The sequence below is a fragment of the Sturnira hondurensis genome, unplaced genomic scaffold, assembly GCF_014824575.4.
Source record: "Sturnira hondurensis isolate 20B ecotype Veracruz unplaced genomic scaffold, ASM1482457v3 Scaffold0010428, whole genome shotgun sequence".
Lineage (NCBI taxonomy): Eukaryota > Metazoa > Chordata > Mammalia > Chiroptera > Phyllostomidae > Sturnira > Sturnira hondurensis.
Window position 1 is genome coordinate 11,151,580 of NW_028083059.1, and position 22,798 is coordinate 11,174,377.

A 22,798-nucleotide genomic window follows, 5' to 3' on the forward strand; every position below is an offset into this window, starting at 1 on the left:
TTAGCACTCCCTTTGCATTTTATTACTGATTCATTAAATCATTCATCGAAACATGTACTGGAGCACGAGCTATCAAAGGGCATTGCTGTGAACTGAGAGAAGAAATGTCCATAATTATTTGCACTTTCTCCAACAGGAAACTGTTAGAATTCAAGGTAGTTTTACAATTTTAAAATGGCAGTTTTAAATTTGGATAGATGTACAGATTAGACTTTTCTAGTATTGTCTTACATGTTTTGAGGCTCTGGCCTAAGATAAGTTTTCTGCTTATAAGCTACGCAATCTTGGCAAGTTACATATCTCTCTGGGGATCATTTTCTCATTTGTAAGGTAAAAACAATAAGAGCACATATTCTATAGGGTTGCATTTAGCAATAACTCAATAAATGTTACTTGTGACCCATTTGTAATAATCATCATTATAGTAAAGAAGTCATACCATTACTAAAATTACTATTAGAAACTCAGAAGAAAGTTTTAATATTTGAATTGTTCTGAAAAACACAAAGATGTGTGTGCTTGTAGCAAAAAGGGTAAATACATATGTGCTTGTAGCAAAAAGGGTAAAAAACTCTGTTAAAATTGACAATGTAATGTCATGTATTTATAGCTTCAAGCTACAGAAAAAATGGTTACTAAACTAAAGGGAACCAGATAGACTCAAAGTGCCTAATTATCACTGGGATTAGTGTTGCACGAAGTCACTTTTCTTGATCATTAATGGGAATGGGTTCCCCCCATAAGCATGGACCAAATGAGTATTGAACAGATCCATTGACAGACACCTTGCAAAATAAGATTATTTAGATATTCAAACCAGGCACTTTGAGGTACAGCATCAATTTTATAAACTCATTATAGCTGTGCTAGCAATAAAATCTCACACCTGTGTTTTTATTTTACTTTTCTCCTTTGGTGGTTGCTGTCAGCTGTTATAGGTGCTTCTCCCTGTGTTTTTGCTATCCACAGGGCAAATGTCATTCTACTTAGTGAAGCGTGCTGAAACATCTCTTTCTGAAATCCTTCATGACTGTCTTTGAAGGGATGTAGACCTTTAAATCATCTTTAATTTAAAGAGATATCATATGGGGAAAATCCGTCTCCTCCTTTTATCCCTACACACTTGCCACTCCAAGCCTCCTGCTAAGTGTATCCTGTCATCTGATCATTAACAAAGATAATGCCTTATGCTTGCTTTTCCTCACTTCCGTAAAGCCTCTGGTTCTAGAATGTTCGAATACACCAGAGAATATTAGAGAGCTCTTACTCAACTGTGAAGGAATAGTGATCTTTGGTGTTGTGGGGCTTTTTTTCCTATTGTCCTGTTTGCATTAAAAAAAAAAAAAGCTTTAAATGTGGCCCTGTAGTTAGAAGGCATAAAATGACTTGGTTTTAGGCAATTTCCTCTATTCAACTGTCTTCTCCAACCTCAACCTATTTCAGACCATCAGGTAAGATAGAGTACCTATGCCTTCTGAGACCATCTGCTTGGACTTCATCCTGACATTTCTAACAGGTAAGTAGGGAAAAACCTAAGTGTACATTTGCAACACCTACCTGGTTTTTATACTCTGTTTACTTCTAGAATCATCACAGGTTAAGACAAGAAGATAGACAACTCTCTCCTAAACACAGATGACAAGTGGAAATCTGTTTCAGAAGTTAGGAGTGAATTATTTGGATTTGGACAAAAACCTAGATACCAATCCCAGCTTTAAATATGGAATTTAAATTTTTATCTGAGTAAACTTGAACAAGCTAGCCAACTTTCCTGACTCCATTTACCTATCTATAATATAGGGATTAAAAATACCTCACAGGATTGCTATGAGGACAAATATGATAATCTATTTTAAAACATGTTACCTTTTGCCGGGCTGGTGTGGCTCAGTGAATTGAGTGCCAGCCTATGAACCAAAGGGTTGCTGGTTCAATTCCCAGTCTAGGGCACATGCCTCGCCCAGTAGGGGGCACATGAGAGGCAACCACACATTGATGTTTCTCTTCTTCTCTTTCTCCCTCCATTCCCTTCTCTAAAAGTAAATAAATAAAATCTAAAATTAAATTAAATTAAATTAAATTAAATTAAAAAGTGTTAGCTTCTGTGATACCTGACATTTAGAGAGCATTCATACCTTGTGATTATTATTCGATAGCTCTCTTCACTTTTTCATGTTCCAATTGTAAAAATAGACTTTCGAATCAGGCAGATCCAGGTTCAAGGCACATGTTACATAAGATGTTTACAATAGGCTTCGCTTTTCTGAATCTCAGTTTATCTATTTTCTCAAAGGTGTTTTGAGGAGTAAATAAAATAATTATCATAAGTGTCCATTTCTTTCCCCATTCCCATTAATATGTATCCTAGTAAATATATAAATGAGGTATAAACATATAATAAATATAAATCTAAATAATACTGTTGACTAGTCAAAATCTATTCCCAACTCTATTCTCCATTGCCTGCCTACACTGGAAAACCTGTTGAAAACATAATAGCCCTGGTTCTATTAAATAACATTGGCATGAGTGTGCTGGGTTTTTCTTAGAATGATTTTGCTTATCCTAATAAAAGGGACAGAGGAGGCTGACTCTATTCCATCCCTCTTTTTTCATGCCTTAACCAATGTCATGATTTCTAGACCTACAGAAACCATCCTGAGGCCAGAAGAGAAAATCCAATACAATTTCGGGACAGAAATCCTGACATGGTTAAACAGATAAGCAATGCCAACAACTGCTTATTCAGCATGTCTTATTAGTCAAAATCGTAACTGTTTAGTTTAGAGAAATGTGTGTTGATCAGGTTTTCTGCTTCTTTTAGATTGGTGCATTCTCATAGTGAGAGTTAATCTCCTTCTGTCTGCAAATTAGCTCCAAGAAACCAAAAGAAAAGAAAACATATAACCTTTACAATGCTAACAATTTTAATTTTTTTATGTTGTTACATGTGTTCCTGGCCAGAAGCTTTCTTATTCTTTACCTTTATATTCCTGAGAATGAGAATATAAAGTGACATATCATCCCTCCCTTATACTTAATGACTTCTTTTATTCTTAAACTTTAGAAAGAGAGAAAGTTAGATTCATATAACATGGATCAGATTGAATCATGGAGTGAGTCTTTGAGGTAGATTCTATTATTATCATTACTGTTTTACAAAGGAGAAAACTGAGGAATCGAGAGGCCAAAGATTGACTCAGGCAATGTAGGTTTACATTATATTATTTGAGTGTTATGTTCTTTATCAGTAAAATAAAATGTGTGACAAGATGGCTTCCAAATTTTTTCTCATGCCTAATTTTACATTACTTTTAGAATATAAACTGCCAGTTCCTCCTGGTTCTAAAGAGAAAAGCGCCATCGATGGGAAGAGAGTTTAACAGACTATGGATTGAAACATAGGCTAGGTTTCAATCCTGTCTAAGCCATGAGAATGAGTTTAAAAAATCTGAGCAGGGCTGTTTGGAAGAGGACATTTCGGACACCACTCACTCATAGGGTCACCATGAGTCATAACTGACTCAACAAGAACTAACAACAGCAACTTAGCTAATTTCACTACCTGTATGACCATGGGGAATTTACTTAACCTAGTTCTAAGTCTAGTTTCCTCTGTTGTGTAATTGTGTATGATACCACATAGACAGTACTTTGACCTGAGAATTCAGTGACATCATCCATAGAAAGAACACACCAAGGCACATCATAATTACACTAGCCAAGATTAAAATGAAGGAGAGAATTCTAGAAGCAGCAAGAGATAAGGGGACAATCACCTACAAAGGAGTGCCCATCACACTGTCAGCTGATTTCTCAAAAAACACCTTACAAGCAAGAAGGGGCTGGAAAGAAGTATTCCAAGTCATGAAATCCTACAGCCAAGATTGCTCTATCCAGCAAAGCTTTCATTTAGAATGGAAGGACAGATAAAGTGTTTCTCAGATAAGGTCAAATTCAAGGAGTTCATCATCACCAAGCCCTTATTATATGAAATGTTAAAGGGACTTATCTAAGAAAAAGAAGATAAAAATATGAACAGTGAAAGGACAGCAAACTCACAGTTATTAACAACCACACCTAAAACAAAAGCAAACCAAGAGGACAGCTAGATCGGGAGTGGAACCATAGAAATGGAGATCACATGGAGAGTTAGCAACAGGGCAGTGGGAGGAGGAGAAGGGAGAAGAAGGTACAGATAATAAGTAGCATAGACAGTAGGTAGAAAATAAGGGGAGGACAAGAATAGTATGGGAAATACAGAATGTAAAGAACTTGTGACACATGGACATGAATGAAAGGTGGGGAATGGTGGGGGAGGAGTATGCAGGATGGAGGGGAATGAAGGGGGGAATGGGACAACTGTAATGACATAATCAATAAAATATATATATATATAAAAGAAAATGTCTAGAAAGAGAAAAAAATGTAGTTAACTAACACACAGGAGCTAGCATATTAAGCTCTACAAATATTAATCATCATTTTTATTATTATTGCTGTTAAACTATGAAAACAACTTCAAACAAACTGGTAAGAATTTTCCTATGAATTAAAATCGACTGTCATGGAAACACTCACTAACATATTTGATTAATTATATTAATCTTATTCATAATATCATTTTTAAATTACATGAAATTGTAATATTAGCATTTTTCTTTACATGCATGTTCTCTTTTCCTGGAAATCATGAAAAATAAACTTGAAATTTACTTTACTAGGCCTATAACAAAGGAAAAAATGTCTACCAATGACAATGAAAAAGCAACTTTCCTTTAATTTCCAATATTAGCCTGCAACTACATGTGTGGTAGGGTGTTAAAAAAAAGAAACAGGACAGTTTCATATCAAAGACTACATTTTAAAAAACTGGATGCCATCCAATTATCAGATCCTAATAACATACATCCCAAGGCACGTAAGGAACTGACTGAAGCAATTACTGAGCCACTAAATATTATTTATGAATTCTTGGAAGGCACAGCGCCTCTGATAGCAATAACTCATCACCTTTCTTTCAGAGAAGGAAAGAACAATTCTAAGAGTAACAGGTCAATCGCCTTGACGAGTTGGCCAGTGGATCCCCAGTCATGCTCTACAGAGCAAATCTTCTCCATCTTTCCCACACACTTATTATCTACACCCCTCTTTTAACATCAGTCAAGGATAATTTATTTTATAAATTGAATTTGGTTTTTAAAATAAAGTTTAAGAGCTAAAAAGAAAACAACAAACACAATTTTGAATTATTATAACTGAAAAGACAATATAATTGAAACACCAAATTGTTTAATTAGTAATATATATATATTAACTATATATTAGTTATATTAGTAATATATATATATATATATTCACATCCTTTTATCAAATGAGAGTGAGTACTACAGGACGTTGAGATATTGAAAGTGAGGTTTTATTCTCTGCTTTTCATTTCTGCCACTTAAAGTATTAATGCTTAGCTATTATTGAAATCCACACAGCTCAAAGTGGAGATTTATCTAGTTAATAACAATGAGCTAATGAGTATCCGGACCACGTTTACCAGCTCATAGAGTGTGGCCACCACTGAGTTTTCGAGAACATCAGTGACCTCTCACCACAAGATTTTTTTAAGTTTTTATTGAGACAGTGTCCCACGTCCTCGTGGCAGGTGTGGCTAGAGAAGTATCTGAGCAGTTTGCAATATTAAATGAATTCAATATTGCCATCTCCTTGAGCCTTTTAACTCCTTCCTCTGCAGTATGCCAGGGAAGTTTCAGTGCTAAATGTTTCTGATGGTAGGCCACCAACAAGCCTAGCCCATAATTAGTGAACCCCCCTGATTAAAATCACTCCTAGGTGCTTAAAGCAATGCATTAAGTTTTGTATGTCTTGTGGATATGTTCATACCAGTTATTTTTGTCCAATCAAATAACACCCGTAGAATCCACAGTTTACTTTTACATGCTCCTAATTCCTGCTAATACATGCTGATAGGGTTCTAGGACCCTTTCAGTATACACATCATACTCTCCCAGAGCAGGCTTTGCATGTCTTCCTCTGGTTCGTTTTGGAATTTAACTCTTATTATGGGCAGAGGAGACGTGAGGGTCAGTGGCAGTGAGTACCAAGGAGAACCAACGCCTCTTTATGAGACACCTCACCCAGCAGCACTCATTTTTTTTGTTCAAGGTGAGTCTTATTCCCTCAGGTGGGGTGGAGAGGTATCCTTCAAAGATGCCCCTGAAGACTTCTGATTTCTATCTCATAATCTACGTTGTATTTTTAAGACTCTGAATTTGTCTCTATCATCTTGTATGATCTCCAGGGCCTTCGGAAGTATCCAGCTAATTAGTAACCTGTATAGTCACTATTGCTGCTGTAGGACCAAGTGCCATAGCACCTGATCTCCTGCTTCCTTGCTTTGTACTTGCACGTAAGGCCATGCCACATGAGCGACATTTTAAGTAACCATAAAGATGCTGCAAACCCTGGATTACAAACATCCTTTTCTCACCTACCACAAGATTATCTATATGTCCAACAAATGTATGGAGCTACCCAATCGAAGAGTCAATTTTTCCAGCCATCTCCACTGCCAAGTACTTTATCAGCCGTGTTCCTAATGGAGACGGCACATGCAATCTGGCTAATTTATTAAAAGTTTAATAAAGGACTACTTACCAAGGAGTGGGGAAGATATAGGAAAACAAGTGAGGAAAGATGTAGTTCCTCTGGGCTAATGACCATGGAGTAACATGATCAGTTTGGGGCCTGAAGGGGCAGGGGAGTGTATAGTTATGAGAACATGGACTTGTCCCCCTGAAAAAATCTGGTGCAACTGGAGGCAGAGAGTTGAGCGTGAAAATGCATGACCTCACTTTGCTCTGCTCAAATATCTGAATTCAAAGAAGTAAATGAAAATTATCCATCACTCATACTCTTTATAGGGAAGACATTTCCACTGGGATCTGGTAGCTGAAAATTAGGAGTTCAGATTTCATTCTAAGTGCAATGAAAATCTACTTAAAATTTTTAAGCTGAGAAATAACATGGAATGCAATTGATGATTTAAAAATAATTCTGTCTGTCCTCTAGAAAATGGACTGGAGAAGGTCAGGAGAGAAAATACAATGATAAATTTGACATTATTGCAATAGTCACACAAGAGATGATGCTCCTTTTTATTAGAAATATGGCAGTAGAGCCCTGGCTGGTGTAGCTCAGTGGATTGAGCGCGGGCCTGCGAACCACATGATCGCGGTTCGATTCCCAATCAGGGCACATGCCTGGGTTGCAGGCCAGTTCCTGGCAGGGGACCCATGAGAGGCAACCATACATTGATATTTCTCTCCCTCTCTCCTTCCCTTCCTCTCTAAAGATAAATAAATAAAAATCTTTAAAAAATGAAATATGGCAGTAGAGATAGATATGAGGGTGTGGCCCGAGGCCCATGGAGGTAGAATTAAGAGTAATTAGTTGCAAATATAACATGGAGAATGAGGAAGAAGATGTCAAATGTGAATCCCTTCTGGACCCAAGCTACAAAGTGGTGTAATTCATTAAGATCTGTTCTGCACAAACTAGTTGAGAATTAAGTTTGAGAAAAATCCCTGAAGAGAGAAAAAAGTAAAAAGTCAGTGTAAAAAGTCTCACAAGTTGCTTAGATTTCTAGGAACAAAGCACATTTTATTGTAGTCTATTTCAGCATGTTGGTATCTAACCACAAATAGAAAAGTCAGCTTTATGGTTGTATTCCATCTCTGGAAAATGGCAGCTTTCAGGGATATCCACTCACGTCTTTGAGATAAACAGTGTTAGTGACACAGGGTACAGCCAAGAGGCAGGCCCCAAAAGGGGATTTGCAATGGGGTCCAGAACTCAAGGTGTCTAGGAAATATTGGAGAGACATATAAGATGTCCTCACCCCTTCCCCCACAGGTGTGAGTTGGGGGAAGGGACACATGGAGCAGGAATATGCAGGGCTGTTTTGTACAGCCATAGCCTTGCAGCTAATCCATGACATGGTCATTTAATATATGTATAGCCTTTGGCGGGTCACTTGAATATGTTAAATAGCTGGGGCCATGCTTGGATCCAGGGGGATGAAAGTCACTCCTCCCAGCAAGATGTAACGGGGGGGCAGGTCCCCTGAGTTACAGCACCTGCATAGGAGCTTGGAGAAGATTGGCTCCAGGACATGGGGCCACACCTGCCCAGACTCACAATGGCAGCCCAGTAAACTTGTAATAATACAGGAATATTGGCAGGTGTACCTGATTGTGGGAGGAGTCAGAAATGGGGGTACACAGGAAGATTGGCTCGGGGATTTAAACCAAGACATGGCAGCCACTGGGGGACAGCCACGTGGTTTTGGGCAGAGTGAGAACCCCCTCTTGGCCAGGTGAAGGAGAACCACGTGGCTTTGCCAGAGTGGGGACCCCTGCAGCCAGGTGAAGAAGAAAGCCATGTGCTTTTGAAGGAGTGCAGACCCCTGCAGCCTCGGTAGAGGAGGCCCACGTGGCTTTGTGGTGCCCTCTTTGGCTGCGTGGCCTGGGAAGCAGGAGAGACTGCCTGGAAAAGTGGGTACAAAGAACTCTTGCCAGTGGACCATGAAAAGGTGTCACATGACTTTGGATTAATTGGAGATCCTGCCTGGACGGTGACACAGCTGATGGTGCCAGCGGCCTGGAAACATAGACATGTGCTCTTTTCCTGAATTACAGTACCCTGAATCAGGGCAGGGGGAGAAGGGGGTGCCGTGTGTCTGTGGGTGCCTTAAAGGACTTTGATATTTTAATGAAGATGTTAGGTCACTACTTTAAGTCTGCATAGCAGTAAATAAACATTTCCTTTCCTTTTCATAAATCCCTGGCATTGAGAGATGTCTTTCCAATTGGTGGTTGACAATCAGGCCCAGTAGGCGGTCCAGACAGTATTAGTATACCATCCTCTGGAGTCCGGGCCCCAGTGCATCTGTTCTGTAACATTAGTAACTGAAGGCAATAAAATTACTTGTGACAAGTGAACAGCATATTGATTTTACTCTATTTTCCTCTGGCAATGTTTTAAAAAATATTCATAAGAATTTAGATTTCAGGCCCAATCAATTGAAGATAACAACAGAATCAATTTATTAACTAACCCATTCTCAATATATCCAGCTGTTCATTTGGTTGTAGCATGATATCTTCTATTAATCAACACTTTACTAACTCTTTCCAAGATTATGTATTTCATGGAGATTCCAAGGAAAGAAATAGAGCTTAGTTCCCGTGTCTGTCTTCTCCTCTTTGCAAAATTTCTGCACATTTTATTAGCTTATCTGATAGGAAGCTTGTTACAGTTTATGAGAAAAACTTGAATGCCCCCCCTTTTTTTCTTTTCCACAGCAGTTAAAGTTACTTACACTGGGATAGAAGAGAATGAAGACCTCCCCCCCCACCCCGTGTCTGATAGTCCTCCTGCTACTTTCCATGGTGGTTTCTCATGATATCCTCCACTAAGTAATTTTGTCAGCAGCTTTTGCAAGGTTTTTAACAGAGAATCTTGGCAACTATAGTGTCACCTCAAACAAGTCCTTATTCAAGTTCTTATCAATGGTGCCGGAAACAACCGCTAGAGCCTGGTGTGAGCAGCCACTATAAGCCACTTCAGTTACGTTAAGAAGACTAGTACCTAGCAATGCATGGCAAAAATGTCCAGAAATTGATGTTCCAAAAAGATGCATCATTTCACAAGTTCTTTGCTTCCTTGGAGGTTAGAATGCTCTGAAACAGTTTAAAATTCACTGTGTAAAGTATTAAATAATCCATGATGCTTAATAACCCCACCAAAAGCTGTCTTGTGAGCCTCATAATTATCTCTGTCCCTGCTATTTTGTAGAGGTTCTATATATTTTCTTTACAGAAATACAAAGTCAAAGGGAAAGCATGACTAAATTTATTTAAAGATTCGTTAAGGTTAACTTTCCTGGAGCACATGTTCCCTTAAATGGAGAGTGCCTACAGCGTTAATGTGTTCTTGCCTCTGAAGGCCTGAGTCAGGAGAAACTTCCAGAAGTGTTTGACAAGCTCTTTGTGTTTGAGGGCTTTATTTGAATTATGCTGAATAATCAGGAGAATTGAAATAGAATGCTATAAATACAAGCATTTTTTGCAAGTTCCCCAAAACAATGCATTTTTAATGTGCCTAACGTCTTACACCAGCTATAGGAAAAGAAAAAAATGATCTGGACAAGCTCTTTCAACAACAACAAAAAATGCTTCTTGATGGTAAAAGGCAACAAGACAATTTGCTTTTGTTTATAGTGAATTTACAGACTCACTTTTAAAAAGTAAACCTTTTGCTCCTAACAGCAACAACAACAACAAAAAAAAGGTGTACACATGGACACCAATGACTGGCAGATGCTGGTAATGTGGTTGGCTGCCTAACTGGTTCTCAGCTTCTTTTAGATATTAACTTTTTAAAAAAGCAAAGTGTATACATGGATACCGAGGAATAATAGTTTTCTTCAGCTCAAGTGTAATCATGCTCTCTCTCTTTCTCTCTCTCTCTCTCTCTATAGAACTAAGGAAATACTTTTCTTTTCCAGCAGATCTTAATTTACCTTTCGAATCTATGTTTCTGAGTTTCCCCACCTAGGAGAAACAAGTTCAGCTGTTTTGAAACAGGTTTATATAGCCACTTGGATAGCTGTAAATGGCAGTAGGGTACGCATGAAGTTACTCAAAGAATCTGAACACAAAGGAACATATAAATTTAAGAGATTGTAAAGGCAAGGGCAACCAGATAACTTCTAGAAACTTGTCTTCAGATTCTAGTTGGCATATCATAAAACATGAAAACTACAAAAAATAGAGAATGAAAAGATACTGGCAAATAATGTTCATACTATGGGTTATTACATTTAAGAGAACCACATAGAATATATTTTGGCTGCTCAAATTCACTTAAATTGAATTTTAATTCAACACTTTATAGCTGCATTTTTCTAAAGAAAAGTTCTCATGGGGATTCTGGCTAAACAATTTCAATCTCATAAGTTTCTTACCTGGCAAGCAAGAGCATGTGCTCATTAATTTTAACCATTGATTCCAGATTAACAATGAGTTAATATAGCACATGTGCGGGAAAGGTTGACATAAAAAGAGCTTTATTTAATATTTGTTTTTGTCATCTCCATACTGTCTTACTAAATAGACTACTTATGAATATGGTAATGAATAATTTAGATTCATAGTTTGCTTTTGTTAAACAAAGATTTTGAACTACCTCAGGAGAATTTCTGATTTGAGTCTCAGCTTAAAATATCCCTGTCAGTTAGTGACTGTTAGATTCCAACTTCCCTCCAAGCCCCTGCACTGAAAGCCCCTTGAGAGACAAAGAGGCCACCTCCTGAGAAAACAGTTGTAAACAGTTGAACAAATAATTGCTGTCTTGTAATACTACATCATGCTTCATGATCTCAGGGCTTATGTCTAGGAGATAACATCTGAACTGATGTTTCAGCCAAAATTCATAAATTCTGGGATTAAACATAGTGTGTATCATCTATTTCCTAAGAATAAATATTATGAAAATAGAAATAAATACAACCTCCATTACTCTAAAAATGCACGTGAACGCCCAAGTGCAGGTTTCCTGGAACAGGCGTGGGGAGCCATTTGAGATACCCTGCTGTAAAGAGAGAGAGCATCTCTCCCTGGAGCATCCCGACAGGAAGCCCACGCCAGATACAGCTTTCAAACCCCAGGTCACTGACTGTCCCTTCCCATGCCTCCTTTCCTCTCATTCCTTCTCCCCCAAAGAAAAAGGGTACAATTTGTGCTGAGTGTCTGTAAGTTTTGACCATTGTGTCCCACAGACTTCTGGACCCCATCAAGGGCAATGTATATTCTATTCCATTTAAATGTAGCATCAGTTTATACTTTGGCTCTCCCTCATCAAAATTTGGGAATCAAGGTCTGTTTGCCTGCAATCATTAACAAAATCGATTTCCAGCGAAAAGGGGTGGGAAGATCTACCTCCTCTGACTCTCACTCAGGGATTTGTGACTTCTTTATATCACAAAGTTTACCCATCATGGTTCATGCCCAGATTGTATAAGGAGGTAAAATATTTAGAATAGTGATTTCTACAAGGTAATACTCAATAAATGCTAGCCATTGCTGTGAGAAAAGGATTCTGTCATAGGAAAAGTCTATGGCCTAAATCTCTTACGTATATTCAGGGACTCCACTACGTGTCTATCCCTTTTACTTCAGACATTCAAATTCTTGCCACATTTTTCAGTCTCAAATTCACAGTACTTACTTTTTCCAGATTCCTAAACTCTCTGATACATAGGCATCCAAGAGTTAGACAGAACTTTGGCCCAGGTGATTTTATGTATTTGGTCTTAGAGAAAACAACTTTCCAACGCATACTGTGTCCCTGCACTGTGTTAGACATTAGGAAAGTGTAACAAAAGAAGTGAAAACGCCCTGGCCAGGTAGCTCTGTTGGTTGGAGTGTCATCCCAGACACCAAAAGTTTGTGGGTTTGATCCCTGGTCAAGGTACAAATGGGAGGAAACCAAGTGTTATCTTTCTCAACCAATCTATATTTCTCTCTCATCTCTCTCTCTCTCTCTTTCTCAAATTAATTAATAAACCTTCTCAGGTGGATTTAAATAAATAAGTAAAAATGAAAGATAATGCCTCAAATCTCCCAATTAAGGTGGCAGGGTAGAAAATAGGAGGAGGAAGGGAAGGTAAATGAGTAAACCAATAACTATAAGTCTCTGTATCACTCTTTCGCTTAATATACAAATGACAGAGGTCCAAATAATGATCTTGTCCTGTGTCCTGTGTCCTAATTTGTTGTTTTCATTGTGGTAGTTGCTTTGAGAGTTCCCAGTAAGGCCTAGTACACATCACAGTTCATTTCTGATGGGCCTCAGCCGTCTCTCCTCCAGACTGCTGCCCGGGCTTCTCCACGTGGAGCTCCCTCTGAGCCATCTCATGTGCTGTGGTCAACTCTCTGATCTGCTTCATCTTCAAGTAGAGGTAAAGCTGAAAGGTTTAAGAAGGCAGGGACCATATCTGAGGTCCCGCACATTATTATAACCCCATAACCTAGCACAGTGCACTGTAAATACCTAGTGAATGAATAAATGAACATGTGAAAGATTAATGAATGAGTATATAAAACAGTAAAGAGGATTTTTCTTTTTCTCTCTTATCCTCATAAGTCCTGGACTCCTTACTCTCTATATAGATGATCAAGAAGTAGCACTAAAAACACATTCAGTTATTGTCATATTAATTTCCATAATTATACTTATTGCCCATAAGAGAAAACAAACTTGTTTTATATTATCTTAGAGTGTTTTTAATGACCATTTATTCATTTATTTTTTAAAAGATTTTATTTACTTATTTACCTTTAGAGGGGAAGGAGAGAGGGAGAGAAATATCAATGTATGGTTGCCTTTTGTGCGTCCCCTGCTGGGAGTTGGCCTGCAGGGAACTGGCCTGCAACCCAGGCATGTGCCCTAACTGGGAATCGAACCGCAATTGTGTGGTTCGAAGGCCTGTGCTCAATCCACTGAGCTACACCAGCCAGGTCTTAGCTTAGAGTATTCTAATATCAAATATCTCAGTGTATCTGAGATTTCATATCTGTATAATTCAAAGTGCTCTCCCAGGCACTCTTCTCAAAACAAAGGTAGCATGCTCTTCCTCTCCTCAAAGGATGAATTTCAGCTTCTATCCCCCTTATCCTCTGATGCAGAAACAGTTGAAAGTTACCAAATAGCTCATATTTGTCTCCGCTACAGGATAGTGGCAGTGGTGATGGTATTGACCATATAGTGAACATTTATGTGAGTGCTTTAATATAATATTTCAACATTCCATAACAAGTTGTTCATGGACTACAAGCTATAATGCCCTATTTATAAATAGAGAAACTGAGGCTTACTGAGGATAAAATGATGATGAGTAACTGGTATATTCAGGACTCAAATTCAAGCATGCTCACTACCAACCCATGCAATTCAGTAAATAAGTGATCATTTGGATGCAGATCAAGACCATATTTTAGCGGACTGACTTGGTAAATTGTATTACTGAAGGTTCTATACCAACACCTCACCCCACCCCCCTTCCATTGCTTATCTATTTTCTGTGGGTGGAATTATACTTTCCATCTTACTGCCTTCAATCTGGTCACATGACTTGGTTTGATTAATGACATGTGAGCTGAAATACTCTTTCAAATCCCCAAACTCTACACGCAGGTATGTGATTGAGCTCAGCCTCATACTCACTCTTTCTGCCATAAGAAGGCTCATGCTCCAAATGTAGGAGCCATTGAATGTTGAGTATTCCATTTGGAACTAAGACGACTATTACTACTGAGAGGTTATAAGTTTATACTTAGTTAAAGAAATAGAAAAGAAAGATGCAATGAGCCCTATCAAACATATTTAGCTGTGAAAAAAAGGAGAAAGACAAAGCAAGTGCCTAAAGAGATTAGGGCACGTGAAATTAAAAATTTAAATATACTTCCTTTTTTATTATTTTTTTTTTCACTTAAGATTTGTGCATTTTATTCTTTTTTTTAATATAATTTTTATTTAATTCTTGTTCAAGTACAGGTTTCTGTCTTATAATCCCAACCCTGCCTGCCCCCCACCCCATGCTCCCCGCCTCCCTCCCCTTTCCACCCCCCACCCTTAGTTATTGTCCATGTGTCTTTTATACTTGTTCATGTGAGTCCATTCCCTTTTCCCCTATGATTCTCTCCCCTCTCCCCTCTGGGCCCTGACAGCCTGTTCCATATTTGAGTGTCATTGGTTGTATTTTGCTTGCTTGTTTGGTTTGTTTAGATTCCTGTTAATGGTGAGATCATATGATATTTGTCTTTCACCGCCTGGCTTATTTCGCTCAGCATAATGCTTTCCAGTTCCATCCATGATGTTGCAAAGGGTAGTAGTTCCTTCTTCCTTTCTGCAGCATAGAATTCCATTGTGTAAATGTACCATAGTTTTTTGATCCAGTCATTTACCGATGGGCATCTAGGCTGCTTCCAACTCTTGGCTATCGTAAATTGTGCTGCTATGAACATCGGGGTGCATAGGTTCTTTTGGATTGGTGTTTCAGGGTTCTTAGGATATACTCCCAAGAGTGGAATTGCTGGGTCAAAAGGTACGTTCATTTTTAGTTTTCTTAGAAAATTCCATACTGTTTTCCATAGTGGTTGTACCAGTCTGCAATCCCACCAACAGTGAACTAGAGTCCCCTTTTCCCCACAACCTCTCCAGCACTTGTTGTTTGTTTCTTTGTTTATGATAGCCAATCTGACTGGTGTTAAGTGGTATCTCATTGCGGTTTTAATTTGCATCTCTCTGATAGCTAGTGATATCGAGCATCTTTTCATGTGTCTCTGGATTCTCTGTATGTCCTCCTTGGAGAAATGTCTGTTCAAGTCCTCTGCCCATTTTTTGATTGGGTTGCTTGTCTTCTTTGAGTGGAGCCGAATGAGTTCTTTGTATATTTTGGAGATTAAACCCTTATCTGAGGTATCATTGGCAAATATGTTTTCCCAAGCTGTTGCTTCTCTTTGTATCTTGATACTGTTTTCCTTAGCCATGCAGAAGCTTTTAATTTTGATGAGATCCCATTTGTTTATTCTTTCCTTTATGTTCCTTGCTCTAGGGGACGTATCAGTAAAAATATTGCTGCGTGGAATATCTGAGATTTTCTTGCCAAGGCTCTCCTCTAGGGTTTTAATGGTTTCACGGCTTATATTTAAGTCTTTTATCCACCTTGAATTTATTTTGGTGTATGGTGTAAGTTGGTGCTCAAGTTTCATTTTTTTGCATGTAGCTGTCCAGTTCTCCCAACACCATTTGTTGAAAAGGCTGTCTTTACTCCATTTTATGTTATTGCCCCCTTTGTCGAATATTAATTGACTGTAGAGAGTTGGGTTTATTTCTGGGCTCTCTGTTCTATTCCATTGGTCTATGTGCCTGTTTTTGTGCCAGTACCAGGCTGTTTTGATTACAGTGGCCTTGTAATACAGTTTGATATCAGGTATTGTGATCCCTCCTACTTTGTTCTTCTTTCTCAAAATTGCAGCAGCTATTCGGGGTCTTTTCTGGTTCCATATAAATTTTTGAAGTGTTTGTTCTATGTCTGTGAAATACGCCATTGGTACTTTAATAGGTATTGCATTGAATCTGTAAATTGCTTTGGGTAGTATGGACATTTTGATGATGTTAATTCTTCCAATCCATGAACACGGTATATGTTTCCATTTATTTGTGTCTTCCTTGATTTCTTTCTTCAGTGTTGTGTAGTTTTCTGCATACAGGTCTTTTACCTCCTTGGTTAGGTTTATTCCCAGATATTTTATTTTTCTTTTTGCTATATCGAATGGGATTTTTTTCCTGATTTCTGCTTCTGCTGCTTCATTGTTGGTATACAAAAATGCCTTTGATTTCTGGATATTAACTTTGTATCCCGCTGTTATGCCAAATTCATTTATTAGTTCCAGCAGTTTTTTGGTAGAGGCTATAGGGTTTTCCATGTACACTATCATGTCATCTGCAAACAATGCCAGTTTTGTTTCCTCCTTTCCGATTTGGATGCCTTTTATTTCCTTTTCTTGTCTGATCGCTGCAGCTAGAACTTCTAATACTATATTGAATAGAAGTGGTGAAAGTGGGCAACCTTGTCTTGTACCTGATCTTAGTGGAAAAGCTTTTAGTTTTTGCCCATTGAGTATGATGTTGGCTGTAGGTCTTTCATATATGGCCTTTATTATATTGAGGAATGTTCCCTCTATTCCCACCTTGCTGAGTACCTTTATCATAAATGGGTGTTGTACCTTATCAAAAGCTTTTTCCGCATCTATTGATATGACCATGTGGTTTTTGTCTTTGCTTTTGTTTATTTGGTGTATTACATTTATTGATTTGCGTATATTGAACCATCCTTGCATCCCCGGGATGAATCCCACTTGGTCGTGGTGTATGATCTTTTTGATATATTGTTGGATGCGATTTGCCAATATTTTGTTGAGGATTTTAGCATCTATGTTCATCAGTGATATTGGTCTGTAATTTTCTTTCTTTGTTGTGTCTCTATCTGGCTTTGGGATTAGGGTGATGCTGGCTTCATAGAAAGAGTTGGGGAGTTTTCCCTCCTTTTGGATTTTTTGGAATAGTCTGTGAAGAATAGGGGTTAGCTCTTCCTTAAAAGCTTTGTAGAATTCTCCTGTGAAACCATCTGGCCCAGGGCTTTTGTGTGATGGGAGTTTTTTGATTACTTCTTCAATTTCATTTGCTGTTATTGGCCTGTTCAGGTTTTCTGCTTCTTTTTCATTGAGTTTTGGAAGATTATATTTTTCTAGAAATTTGTCCATTTCACCCAGGTTTTCAAATTTCTTGGCATACAGTTCCGCATAGTAATTTCTTACAATCCTTTCTATTTCTGTGGTATCAGTTGTAATCTCTCCTCTTTCATTTCTGATTGTGTTTATTTGTGTCCTCTCTCTTCTTTTCTTAATGAGCCTACTTAAAGGTTTGTCTATTTTGTTTATCTTTTCAAAAAACCAACTCCTGGATTCATTGATCTTTAGAATTGTGCTTTTAGTCTCTATGTCATTTAATTCTGCTTTGATCTTGGTTATTTCCTTCCTTCTACTTGCTCTGGGCTGTCTTTGTTGTTGTTCCTCGAGTTCTTGCAGGCGTTGGGTTAGGTTGTTTGTTTGAAATGTTTCTATCCTCTTTAGGTGAGCCTGTATCGCTATGAACTTCCCTCTCAGGACTGCCTTCACTGTGTCCCATAAATTTTGGGTTGTGGTGAGTTCATTTTCATTTGTTTCAAGGAGTTTTTTGATTTCCTCCCTAATTTCAATCTTGACCCATTCATTGTTCAATAGCCTACCATTCAGTCTCCATGATTTTGGGTGTTTTGGGTTTTTTCCTGTGGGGTTGGTTTCCAATTTCAGTCCCTTGTGATCAGAGAAGATGCTTGGTATGATTTCTATTTTCCTGAAGTTGTTGAGACTGGTTTTGTGTCCTATCATGTGATCTATCTTTGAAAATGTTCCATGTGCGTTTGAAAAGAAAGTGTATTTAGTTTCTTTGGGATGGATGGCTCTATATATATCAATTAGGTCCATTTCTTCTAGAGTGTCGTTTAATGCTGCTATATCTTTGTTGATATTTTGTTTGGAAGATCTGTCCATTTTTGACAGTGGGGTGTTAAAATCCCCTACTATAATTGTGTTGCTGTCAATATCTTTCTTGAGGTCCTCTAGGATTTTCTTTATATATTTGGGTGCTCCTGTGTTGGGTGCATATATATTTATGATGTTAATGTCTTCTTGGTGGATTCTTCCCTTGAGTATTATGAAGTGACCTTCTGGGTCTCTCTTTATAGCCTTTTTTTTGAAGTCTATTTTGTCTGATATGAGGATTGCTACCCCGGCTTTTTTTTCATGTCCATTTGCTTGGAAAATTTGTTTCCATCCTTTCACTTTCAGTCTGTGGTGGTCTTTTGTCCTCAGGTGAGTCTCTTGTAGGCAGCATATGTGTGGGTCATGCTTTCTTATCCATTCAGCTATTCTATGTCTCTTAATTGGTGCATTTAATCCATTTACGTTTAAAGTTATTATCGAAAGGTACTTATTCATTGCCATTTATGTACCTGTGTTCCTCTCTGTCTCTCTCTTTTCCTTCCTTTCCTTAAAGCAGCCCTTTTAGTAATTCTTGTAGAGCAGGTTTTGTGGAGGCGTATTCTTTTAGACTTCTTTTGTCTTGGAAGCTCTTTATTTGGCCTTCTATCTTGATTGAGAGCCTTGCTGGATAAAGCAGTCTCGGTTGTAGGCCTCTGTTTCTCATTACTTGGAATATTTCCTGCCATTCTTTTCTTGCTTGGAATGTTTCCGTTGAGAAGTCATTAGCCAACCTTATTGGGACCCCCTTGTATGTTACTTCCTTTTTCTCCCTTGCTGCCTTTAGGATTCTCTCTTTGTCCTGGAGTTTTGCCATTTTAATGATGATGTGTCTTGCAGTAGGCCTCTTTGGGTTCCACCTGCCTGGGACTCTCTGCGATTCCTGGATTCGTGTGACTTTCTCTCCCCTCATCTTAGGAAAATTTTCTGTTATTACTCTTTCAAGTAGGTTTTCTATCCCTTGTTCTTCTTCTTCCCCTTCTGGTATTCCTATTATTCGGATATTATTACGTTTCATATTGTCTTGTATTTCTCTTAGACTCTCCTCATTTTTTCTGATTCTCTTTTCCATTACCTCGTCTGTCTGGGAGATTCTTTCCACCTTGTCTTCGAGCTCGCTTATGCGGTCCTCCGCCTCATCAATCCTACTCTTCATACCTTCTACTGTGTTCTTCAATTCAGAAATTGTATTTTTCATTTCCTCTTGGCCTTTGCTGATGGCTTCTATTTCCTTTTTCATGCTGGTATAATTTGTGGAGAGTTCATTGTAGCTCCCCTGTAGTTTCTGGTAGTTCGTTGTAAGCTCTTTGAATTTCCTGATAACCAGTGCTTTGAATTCCACATCTGATAGTTGACTGGCCTCTATTTCATCTAACATTCTTTCTGTGGCTTCCTCCTTTTCTTTCATTTGGGGATTGTTTCTTTGTCTCCCCATTGTTTGTGCTGCTCTTCTCGTTGGCCTCAGCTTCTTAGATTGATCTGTTCTGGTACCCTGAGTTTATGGCGTGAACTCCTGTGGTAGGATACCTGTGGAATTCAGTGGTGCAGTCTCCTGTAGGTATCTTGGTCTTCTCTGCTCTCTCTACTCCTCCGGTTGGTGTCCAGCGAGTCAACCCGTTTGGTCTCACTAACTGCAGCAGCCTGAGGGGCTGTTATTGTGGCTCTTCTCGCGCCTTGGTACACTCAACTCGTCTTGCCAGTACCCCCCAAGATCCAGACTGGCGCCTCTCACCCGCACCCTACTGAGAGCAGATTTTCTCCCAGGCTTCCCAGCCCTGGTCTGACATGAGGGTGCACGCTCCCAGCCTGGCTTTCTTGTTCTCGTAGGCTTGGGTGTGGACCTTTCCCTGTGTTGTGGCTGAATACACAGGGCAACTCACAATTCTCCCAAACCCAACAGCAACAGCCCGACTCCCTGTGTTTCCCTGTCTGCGCCGACTGAGTAGGGGTGAAGCTGGTGACTGGCTCTCTTCCAGGGGCCCAGCCAGCAGCCAGAGACTCCCCGAATTTATTCGCCAGCCAGTGCAGGTCCTGTGCCACAGGGATCACCTGGGCGACTCTCAATTCCCCAAGCCGAGGGTCGGCGCAGACCCCGCCCCACCGGAAAAGCACGGGCGACTGGCAGTTCCCCGAGGCCCCTCGGGACCGCGGAGGTGCGCGCTACCCAAGGTCCAGGAAACCGAGGCGCGCCGGCTGTAGGAGCCCGAGCCAGCGATGTCGCGGGTCGCCCAGGTGCCGGGGAGGTGCGCGCCACCCAAGGTCCAGGAAACCCGGTGCCCGGGGGACGCGCGCGGCTGTATGAGCCCGTCGGCGATGGCACAGGCCACTCGGGAACCGGGGAGGCGTGAGCGACTTGCAGCTGGTCCAGCTGAAGATCAATGCTTGACTCACAGTGTCTCCCAGTCCGCGCCAGCTGAGCAAGGATTCAGACGGTCTGCACAGCCTCGCCACCGGCGAGCAGGGATGGAGCTGATCTGTGCCGGCTGAGTAGGGATGGAGCTCGAAACTGACCCACTTCTGGAGGCCCTGACAGCAGTCCGAGATTCCCCGGGACTGCTCACAGGCAGGCATGGGCCCCTTGAAGCAGGGAGTGCTCTGGCAACTCTCAGTTCTCCCAAGCCAGCAACCTGACTCCACGGGTTATCGGAGCTTGCTTCCGAATGCTCACTCCTCTCCCTGCCACTACTGGAAGACCGATCTCTTATGGTGTTTTCCAATCTGCGCCCTGCCAGACAGGGGTGGTGCCGGTGACCAGTTCTCTCCCAGAGCCGGTGTTGCCCACCCTCGGCTCTCAGAGACCGGGGCGGCCGGCCCGGGCCCTGGCTTGGCCTGGCAGGGGGCCCCCGCCACTGCCTCTGTGCTGCTCCCTCGTACCTTGTTGATTTGTGGTCCTCTCCTCTCCTCAACTTCTGGTCATTCAGTGTCCGCTACAGTCTCTGGAGTCCTGCTTTCTTATATGCTGAGTCCCAGTTTAGCATCTGCTGTGTTCTTCCGCAGATCAGCCAGGTCCTTCTCCGGCACGTGGAGAGAAGCGAAATCCTTTGTCCTACTCCGCCGCCATCTTCCCTCTATCTCCAATATACTTCCTTTTTTAAAAGAGACTTATCTAGCACTATCCAACGGGATAATTTGTCACTTAAAGTTTCAAAATAGGAGTAAGGAAAAAAAGGAATAAAAATATAGAGCACTCTTGAGCCTGCATGGAAGATAAAGATTGACTATTTGAGAAACAGACTCATAGATGCAGAGAACAGACTGACAGCTGTCAGAAGGGACAGAATTTGGGGGGGGGGGCTGGGTTAAAAAGAAGGGATTAAGCAAAGAAAAAATCCTCGTAGATACAGACAACAGTTTTGTGATTATGAGAGGGAAAGTGTAATGGAGAGAGGTAATAGAGGGTTAAGGGAGGATAAATGGTGGTGGAAAGAGACTTGACTTGGGTTGGTGAACACATAATACATTATACAAATATACAGATGATCCTATACCTGAAACCTATATAATTGCATTTACCAATGTCACTCTAATAAATTCAATAAAATTTTAAAAAACAAACAAACAAACAAAAAAATTGACTATATAGAAAACCACAATTCATTGAGTACGTTTTCTGAAAATTTAAGAGCCAGAATTCGGGGTCCAAGTACTGCAAATAGATATGGCTCTTGATAATTATGTGTCAGATATGATGCTAAGCACATTGCATTAAATGAAAAATTTTCATTCAATTGTCACAGCAACTCTACCTAATTATGTCTCTGTCATAGATGAGAAAGCTGAGGCCTAGAGTGAAGTTATGCAGCTCATCTGAGTCAGGGACAAGATTTGGACGTGGGCAGTCTGGCTCAATAATCTATGCCTCTAAATGATAGGGGAACTAAAGAGTTAAAGGCCTTAGCTTCCTCATAGGTGATAGGCTTCAGTGATTAATTCACGTGGAAAGCTGCTATTCTAGGAACTGGAATGCACGACTATGTGGCTCCAGGAGATGACAAAAAATTCCACCTTGTGCCCCATGGCATCTACAAGGTATGGAAATGATATCTGAGCCATTGTGTTCCAAGGAGGGACACAGATAAAGGTTGCTGATCAACAAATAAAGAAGTACCAGGAAAATCACCTCGGGACAGCAGATCTTATCCAATTAACTGTTTTTCCAAACCCATCATCTACCTTTTCTTGTCATAAAAAGATCAGTTTAGATGAGATGCTAAGGTGGTTTTTGAGGGTACATAATCCACTGTCTTCTCAGCATCTGAATAAGAGCTCATGAAGTTTCCAGCCTTGTTTCTATCATTTGGTTCTGGTAGTGACAGGCACCATGAACCCCAATTTTCTGGTTTCACAAACACTCAGCAACGTTCTTTTGCTTGAGATCATTTTATGAGTGAAGAGAAGGTGTTGCCTGTCATTGGTTCTCCTTGAAAGTTGAGATAAGAGAATAAAGACATTGGTAGGAATACTAGATTGTTGACGAGGGAAGTGAGGGGGACTTATATTTAAAAGGATTCTAACACAAAGTTGAGGACTCAGCAGTGACGCCAATTTTCCCAGTGATGTCACTTCCTCCACTAGTGCCT